The sequence below is a fragment of the Enhydra lutris genome, unplaced genomic scaffold, assembly GCF_002288905.1.
Source record: "Enhydra lutris kenyoni isolate GAN:26980312 unplaced genomic scaffold, ASM228890v2 scaffoldscaffold35, whole genome shotgun sequence".
NCBI lineage: Eukaryota > Metazoa > Chordata > Mammalia > Carnivora > Mustelidae > Enhydra > Enhydra lutris.
Window position 1 is genome coordinate 15,984,942 of NW_019154119.1, and position 8,659 is coordinate 15,993,600.

At 52.7% G+C, this 8,659-nt stretch overlaps 1 long non-coding RNA gene across 1 annotated transcript in view; it reads left to right on the forward strand.

Annotated features, from left to right (window-relative positions):
- Positions 1-8,425, forward strand: part of LOC111154047 — a 19,014-nt gene extending 10,589 nt beyond the window's left edge. Inside the window, exons 2-3 of the long non-coding RNA XR_002641052.1 lie at positions 4,780-4,832; positions 8,372-8,425. This is a non-coding gene — a long non-coding RNA (uncharacterized LOC111154047). The remainder of the gene's footprint in view (positions 1-4,779; positions 4,833-8,371) is intronic.
- Positions 8,426-8,659: the final 234 nt, after the last annotated feature.

The following is an 8,659-nucleotide window of genomic DNA, read 5'->3' on the forward strand; positions in this document are numbered from 1 at the left end:
GTATTAACCAGCCTTAAAAGGGAGGGACATCCTAACACCTGCTCCAACGTGCATGAACCCCAAAGACGCGTCAGCTGAGATCAGCCAGACGCGAGAGGACAAATGCTCTAGGTTTCCACTTAGACAAGGTGGTTAGACTCATAGAGCCAGTAGGAGGGAGCTTGGGGTGGGGGATGCACAGGACGGGGAGCTGTTTAATGGGGACAGAGTTTCTGCTTTGCAAGATGGAAAGAGCTCTTGAGATTGGTTGCACAACAATATGAATGTACTTAATCCTGGAATATACATAAAGTCTTTGCGGTGCCTGGGTGGCTCAGCAGGTTAAAGCCTCTGCCTTCAGCTCAGGTCATGATCCCAGGGTCCTGGGATCTAGCCCCGCATCAGGCTCTCTGCTCAGCAGGGAGCCTGCTTCTGCCTCTTTCTCTGCCTTCCTCTCTGCCTACCTGTGATCCCTGTCTGTCAAATAAGTGAATAAAATCTTAAAAAAAATACTGGAATATACACTTCAAAATGGTTAAGATGGTGAATTTTAGGCTATGTGCATTTTATCACGGAATTTTGTTTTTAATTAAAAAGAACATTCAGGGACGCCTGGGTGGCTCACTTGATTAAGCGCCCAACTCTTGATCTCTGCTCCGGTGTCAGTCTCAGAGTCATGAGTTCAAGCCCTGCATTGAGCTCCATGCCCAGTGTAGAGCCTACTTAAAACAGAACAGAACAAAAAAAAGAACATTCAGATAGTCTGAGCTGCTCTGAGATGGGATGGGTGGCTTCAAGAGGCAGTGTGGGTGTGTGTGTGTGTGTGTGTGTGTGTGTGTGTGTGTGTGTGTTACTTCCTGTCTTCTTTCTTCACTCCATCCCTACTCTCTGTCTCTCTTCCGACTGTGAATTCCTTGCTGACTTGGAAGTCATCTCCTCTTCATCTTTATACTCCCCAAAGGCAAGAATGAGTGTTCAAAGAAATGCGCCATGATAGTAAGTTCCCCATGGCAAGGTCGCCAGCCACCAGTGGTCACGGTCAGCTCTTGGCGGTACTGCTGGGACTGGGCTGTGCACCATTGCTCTGGGCCAGCCTCCACTTGCCGTGTTGGGCAGGCAAGAACAACCTTTACCGGAAGCCACGGGGCTGGCACCGGCAGGACACACCCAGTGTGTGCTTGCTTCCACTTCCCATCACTAATGTTTCCCAAGAAACACATCAGAGCTAATTTCTCAGGGAAGAGTGTATTGTACAGGGACCTCTGGTTATGCCTCGAAGACCAAGACCAAGTCCCCTCAACTGACCTCATCACGCTCTCTGGTCACCTGCCTGTGGGACTTCTTCAGAGGTTACCTTAGATTGGACGTTGGTTCACATGGTTCAAGTGATGTTTCTTGGTCACCTGTAGGATCGCTGTTATGCTAAGGATGAGCCGGATGGATAATCTCTCATCTCACAGCAGTCCTGAGGGCCAAGATACCATTATGCAGATGGGTAAACTGAGGCTCAGAGAGCCTCACAATCCACCCAAAGGCATATCATTATTAAATGACACAACTGGGATTTGAGCCCTTTTCTCTATTATGCTGTTTTTACTCTACTATGCCAACTGCTATATAGACTTTAAACTCAAGATTATAACAACCCAGCAACTTGACATTCGACTTAATTCGGAAAATACCCCGTGTTTGTCCTGTGCTCAGCTTGGAGAGCTGTAAGCTTGGGAGAAGTGGTACTCTTGCTGGAGAGGACTAACTAATACTAATGGGTTAATAACTAGTAGACAGCATGGTATGCAGCATCTGTCCAATGATAATAGAAATGGCAACAGCCAGTGTTTACCGAGAACTTACTAGGTGCCAGGCACTTTGGAATGACTTTAAAGTATCTCCCAGTAAACTTGCTTTGCACACGAGGAAACCACTGCTTAGAAAGGTCAAGACAACCACCCCGAACCACAGAGCTGGTAGGCCAGGGTTTAGGCTAACTCTCTTTCAAAACTCATGCTTCTGACTACCATAGTGCCCACCTTCTCCAATCGCGCATTTTATAGCAACATCCACCCCCCAGCACTGTGCTCTTACACATCTGGCTAACTGTTTGGTGTGTTTAAAACTTACTTCTCCGGGCACCTGGGTGGCTCAGTGGGTTAAAGCCTCTGCCTTTGGCTCAGGTCATGATCCAGGGTCCTGGGATCGAGCCCCACATCGGGCTCTCTGCTTGGCAGGGAGCCTGCTTCCTCCTCTCTCTCTCTGCCTGCCTCTCTGTCTACTTGTGATTTCTCTCTGTCAAATAAATAAATAAAATCTTTAAAAATAAATAAATAAATAAATAAAACTTTTCCAGTGATATTTCCGGCACCTCGAGTGCAGAGTGCATGTCTGGGCGGCTGCTGATGGAGCACTGGGTGTGCTGGGGTGCTGGGTGAAGGGCTGGTGAGTGATTGACCCATGTGATTACATCTCTGAGTCAGAGAATGGAGGAGGGCTTTAAAACAGAATTTGGAGGGGATATAAGCAGCTTCCAATGGGGGAAAAGTGCAGTTCTCTCTATTGGCTGTGTAGGATCATGGAATGAGGGAAGGCAATTCTTCCACTATGAAAAGGAAAAAAAACCAAAACCTTTAAAACTCCCCATTGTCTGCAGAATAAGGAAGGTCCCTCTACCAGGCCTGAATGCATAGATTTAATTTCAAGTGGTCCCAGACTAGAAATGCCACCGAGGTACCTGGAAAAAAAGTCATCTTCCTCTTGGGCCTTGAGGAATACTCGCAAAGACATTTCCAAGGACAATGAGCAGCACACAACAGGAAATAACCAACTATGGACGGAACCCAGTAAAAACCAGAAGAAAAAATAGTTAACAAAAACAGACGAGTGAAGGGGCACTTGGGTGGCTCAGTTGGTTAAGCGTCCAACTTTCAATTTCAGCTCAGGTCATGATCTCAGGGTCCTGGGATTGAGCCCTGCGTCAGGCTTCACGATCAGTGGGGAATCTGCTTGAGGGCCTCCCTCGCCCTCTCCTTCTGCCCCTCCCCCCTCCAAAATAGATCAGTGAACACTTCAGTTGTTTGGATTGCAGGAGCAGATTATAGTCGATTTATGTTTATTATGTTTAAAGAAAATACCTGCAAAGCACAAGGGCCTAGAGAAAATGACATGATATATTTGAAAAAGAACCAAACACAACTACTTGTAGAAATGGAAACTAGAATAAATAAAGTCAAAGATCCTAATGGTGTGGGTTAGCAGGAGATTAGAGGAAGATGAAGAGATCAGCACATTGGAAGACAGAGCTGGAGAAATGACCAGCCCATCGCACCCAGACGAGGCTCCGATCCAGGATGCTTGAGGAAAAAACCCACAGTAGACATTAAGCTATGAAACAATAGAAACTTTCCCTTTCAATAAGGGAGCAAGACAAAGAAGTCTGTTATCATCATTTCTTTTCATGTAGCACCAGAAGTGCGGAAAGCCTAGGGGGAAATCAAATGGCTGTTATTCTCAGAGAATGTGAATGAGAATAAAAATAATACAAAAAGAATCTATAAATAAATTATTAGGGCTAATACAAGAGTTGGTAAATTCACCAACCCCCCAAATATATATATTTCAGTCATATTTCTGTAACAACAAGAGATATAAAACTTTATTTAAAAAGTTTATGTTGTGGTGTCTAGGTGGCTCCGTCAATCACACGTCTGCCTTTGGCTCAGGTCATGATCCTGGGGTCCTGGGATCGAGCTCTGCATTGGGATCCCTGCTCAACGGGGAGTCTGCTTCTCTCTTTCCCCCTCTCTCTCTCAAATAAGTAAATAAAATCGCTAAAAAAATAAAATAAATATTTTAAAAAGATGACAGTGATAATAGCATTACAAATACAAGTTTCTAGGAACTGGTCTAAAAAGAGACATCCGGGGCTCCTGGGCGGCTCAGTCAGTTAAGCATCTGCCTTCGGCTCAGGTCATGATCTCAGGGTCCTGGGATCAAGCCCCATGTCAGGCTCCCTGCTCAGCAGAGAGTCTGCTTCTCCCCCTCCCTCTGCCCCAACCCCCCTTCACTGTCTCTCTGTCTCTCTCTCAAATAAATAAATAAAAAAAGACGTAAAAAAAAAAAAAAAAAGGACATTAAAGGCCTGAATGAAGGGGAAACAGTTCCAGTTCATAAATCAAAAGGCGGATTATTATAAAGATATCAATTCCTCCCCCCAAATGTTCTGTGGCTTAATATCACCCCAACAAAATCCCCAAGGTTTTTGTTTCCCATGGAATAGGCCAATTCAAATATGGGGGAAGGCAAAAACAGAGAGTATTCAAGATTCTTAAAAAAAAAAAAAAAAAAAAAGGTGGGGTGGGAGGACCTGCTTTACCAGATGTCAAGGTTCATTGTAAAGCTGTGGTCCCCGGGACAGGCTGTGCGGGCCCAGGGCTCGGCACCAACCGCTGGAAAAGCCCACAGACGGACGTGTGCTCCGTCTCCACACCCTTGTCTGGGGACAGAGAGAGCTTTGTGGAGGCGAGGGGAAGGCCTAGAGGTGAGAGATAGGGGGGTGCGGTCGGGTCACCCTCTCTCCACAAGGCAGGGAGTTGCTTCTGTGAACTTCGTCAAGTGACCCGCTGCCGCAGCCTCAGCTTTCCCACCTGTGAAGGAAGCAGACAGAACCAGAAAGCCAGAGGGAGCCTTTCCGGCTGTGGTTTTACTAGGACCGCGGTGGCCGTCCACTGCCGGCAGAAATCCAGGACCCAGGTGGGCCGCACCCCTGACAAACTTTTGACGCTTCTTCCTTTTGTCCTTCTCAAGGTGTCCTCAAAGCAGAGCACTGATGAGCACCCAGAGAACGCCGGAGTCTCCAGGTGAGTGCGAGGCTGGGGCGAGCGCATTCCCTCCACCCGAGGCCACAGCTTCTTGTGTGGCCCCCAGGTCCCAGGTCCCAGCTCCCCTGCCCGATGCGGCTCCCTCCTTCCAGGGACAGTCCCGGCCAGGGAAGGTCCCATCCGTGGAAACATGCAGAAGCCCTCCAGTCTCACGGCCGCCGTGACCTTCCCCCAGAGAGAGGCTCTGACCCAGATCATCGAGGGCCTTCCCGATCTCCCTCATTCACGCAGAAACTGTGTGCTGGGGGACGTCTGCCGACGATCCTTCCAGGGTTTACAGCCCAGAGGGATGGCAGATGGGGCCCCTTTAATCCTGTTACAATTTTATCAGGAAAATGCTTTTAAAACCCCTGGGAAGAGTCAGATAAGGACCTGGGCCCAGAGACCAGACCTCCTCTGCTGAGGGCCATCCCGCATGGCTCCGGGCCGCGTGAGGGCTTCAGGGCATCAAGAGCAGCCCAGCATGAGGCTCGGCTGGGGTGACCTTGGGCCCTTGGCCTGTTCTCCCTCACCGCATCCTCCTGGGTTCCTCACCGCTGAAGGGATCACAGTGATCTACCCTGTCCCCGGGACGGGCGTGACTCTGGTATGAAGATGTGAACGGGTATAAAACTTCTGGTGTAACAGCTGTTTTATGACCAGTTCCCAATGGCTGCAGGGCAAGAAGCTGGCTGGTTTCCCTTAGCGACCACACGTTTGCGGGGGTCCTTCCCTGAGCAGCTCGGGCTGTTCACAGGCGCAGGCAGTGGCTCCTGGGAGCTCAGAGAGGGAACGGGAGAGGCCTGAGGGCTCCCGGAGGAGCTGGTGATGATTCAGCTGGTTGGAAGGCCGTGTGGGGGGTCGCAGAGGAGGCAAGAGGAGGGAGCACCTGGACAGCATCTCCAGCTGAGGACGCTGGGTGCCGGCAGGTGGCGGTTAGCACAGGGGCCGGGAGGTCACGAGAGCCGGAAGCTCCCCCAGGTAGAGAGGGCGGCAGGTATTAAGCCGTGGCTCTGGCCACCGCTCTCAAGTGCGAGCAGGCTGGGACCCCGGGAAGTGGGAACGCTTGCACCCGCCCGCACCCGTGGTCTGGGCCCAGAGCCCTGGTCAGCACGGTGGAGAGCCCTGGTCCTCCCTCAGACCCTCCTCCCCTCCTTGTATGGACCGGGGATGGGCTTGGCACTCGGCATCTGGGGGTGGTCTCGGGTACAAGGGGGACACGGGGTCCCTCTGCAGTAGTTGCGCCAGGGGCCCCGGCCGGCGCTGCTGGGCTGACCCAAACGCCCGTGCCTGCGGCTCCGTGCTGGGGACCTGGGGACACGCCTGCCTGTGGGCCCCAGCTCCATGCTGGCTGAATGTTTCCACTGATTTTAAAGAGAATTAGTGTGACTTTTCCTGCTTTTGCCAACCTGAGGAGTTTAGAAGGGTTAAATTCTACCTGGAATCAATTAGCTCTTTCTTCTGCCTCTTAACCGAGGGGGCCCCTTCGCTCCCTGCACACTCCAGGAGGCCACCACCCTCACCGGGGTCCACTCCTCCCTCCCTCCCTCACCTGCTTTCGTGGGAGTCTCGGCCAGGCTCCGTCAACCCTGCTGCCCGGGGAGGAGGAGAGGGCCATGGAGGCAAGCTCCGAGGGAGGCTGGCCCTCCTCAGGCTCAGGACTGGAGTGGTCTTCCTCTGATCCCCACACTTGGGCTCTGTGGCCTCTAAGGAGAGCCCCTGTATCCCGCCCCACATCTGCCGTGGTTCCCCGTCCCCCTCCCCCTGCCTGCGGGCCCTCTGTGGCCCCCACACAGCTCTCAGAGGCAGTGGCCCCCTTCCCTCCCGGCCTCCTCCCCCAACCCCTGTTCTGCTGTCAGAACCCGGCAGAGCAGCATTTCTGGGAGAAATGTCCTAACACCTGCAGTTTACTTTGAAATACCTCCAGAAATCAGATGAAGGAGATTTGTGATAAAGTAAATACAGCCCCCCCTCAAAAAAAAAAAGTGTATTTACTTCATTTGTTGAATCTACAATTTCAAACTTTCTGGATGCTTGGAAGTCTTTGTAATAAAATGCTGAAGAGAAAAATCCTTCAAAGCCCTGTTAAACTATCTCCCCCCAAACGCTTGCCCCCCACCCCCGTCCTTGGCAAGCTGGGGTGTCCCCTTGTCTGCGGGCCCCCAGCCTCCACACTCGTGACCTGTAAGGCAGGAGGCGCACATGGCCATCTGGCTCCCGGCCTCACTCTGCCTCTTGAAGGCATCGCGGACACCTGACCCATGTCTGGTCCCTCACCGTTCCAGGCACATGGTCAGGTGTCTCCCAGACACTTGTTGGAAGAACGTTTGATGTGAACCTGGGCCATGTGGGCCTTGACCCCCCAGTCCCGATCATCCTTGCTGACATCTGCAGAGGGACATGGAAGAGGCAGGGCTGAGCCGGTAGAGCAGGCTTTGAGGACAGGGCTGGCCTGACCTGAGATCTCAGGATTGGGTAACAGAAGCTGAGGGCGCATGGAGGGGAAGCTTTGTGGCTCTGGGGGCTCCTGTCCCCACTTGCCCAAGGATCTCCCAGCCCGGGTCCCTGAGTTCACAGGAGGAAGTGGCCCCAGCTGTCTGACCGGCAGAGCCGTGCGGGCTCCTTCTCTAGCGTGACAGAGCAGGCGGGGGGCTCGCTGTCCCCCAACTGGCGACAGGCAGCTCTGGGCTGCAGAGCTCAGCTCTCCTCCAGAGGCAGCCTGAACCGTGCCCACGCCCTCCCACCTGTGGGAGGTTCCGGGGAAGCCAAGGCCAGTGCCAGGCAACACTAGCAGGGAGCAGCCTGAGAGAAAGGGAAGTTTGGGGTACAGGGTACACCACCCAAAAGTCCCTGTGATGTCCAGAAAGTCAGAGAGGGGATGGGCCACCAGGTGCAGGCTGGTGGGAACCACTTTCTGGAGCCCGGGCAACAGGAACAGGGGTGTGGCTCTGGTCACTTTTGCCATGCCCAGTCCTGTCCTGAGCAGCTCTATTCACCACCCCCCACCCCCGCCCCTGCAACGAGGGTGCCGGCCCCGTGAGTAAATCAGGCAAACAGGTATCTTGAAATGCAGCACACATTTGCTCAGGGCTATGCCATGTGCCGGACTGGGTGTCACGTGCTCTCTGTATGTTACCTTACTCATGCTCCAGAATGGACTTAGAGATACATCTCCACTTAGAGGGGGAGGAAAAAAACAACCCTGCTCAGAGATACAAATGCCTTGTCCGAGGTCGCGGCCCTAGTAAGTGGCAGAGCTGGGATTTGAACTCGGGCCCTGACCCTGAAACGCTCCAGGGGCTGGCTTCCAGGCAGAGTCCCTAAGGTCTTGGCGGACAAGGTCATAGGCAATGAAGCAAGAGAAATAAGCAGAGACTTGTCCTGTAAAAGAATAAGAAGTTAACCCCAGGGCAAAGGTTTTCGGGTTTTGGTTTTAGCACGGATCAGACGTCCCCGAATGGGTAGGCCATCGTAGAGATGATGAGTTTGAAGGTAACATCTTGTCTCCTGATGTCGCTGTCTGTGTTTCTGGCCCCCAGAACCCCGGACAGCAGCCACAGGAGGCCCGAGAGGCAGTCGGGCATCTCTGCCATCTCCTACGACTACTCAGAAGAGGAGCTGATGGCCAGCATCGAGCGGGAGTATTGTCACTGAGGCCTCCGGAGCAGCCCTGCAGGCCCCTGTCCCAGCCAGCCGGACACTGCTCCTCTGCCCCACCCCCACCAGACTGGGGTTGCACCCCCGCCCCCCAGCCCTGCCCTGCCCAGGCTCTGGCTGGAGCTGAGCCCCTCCAACATGCAGTTACTCCTGGTTCTTCCAAAGATCCA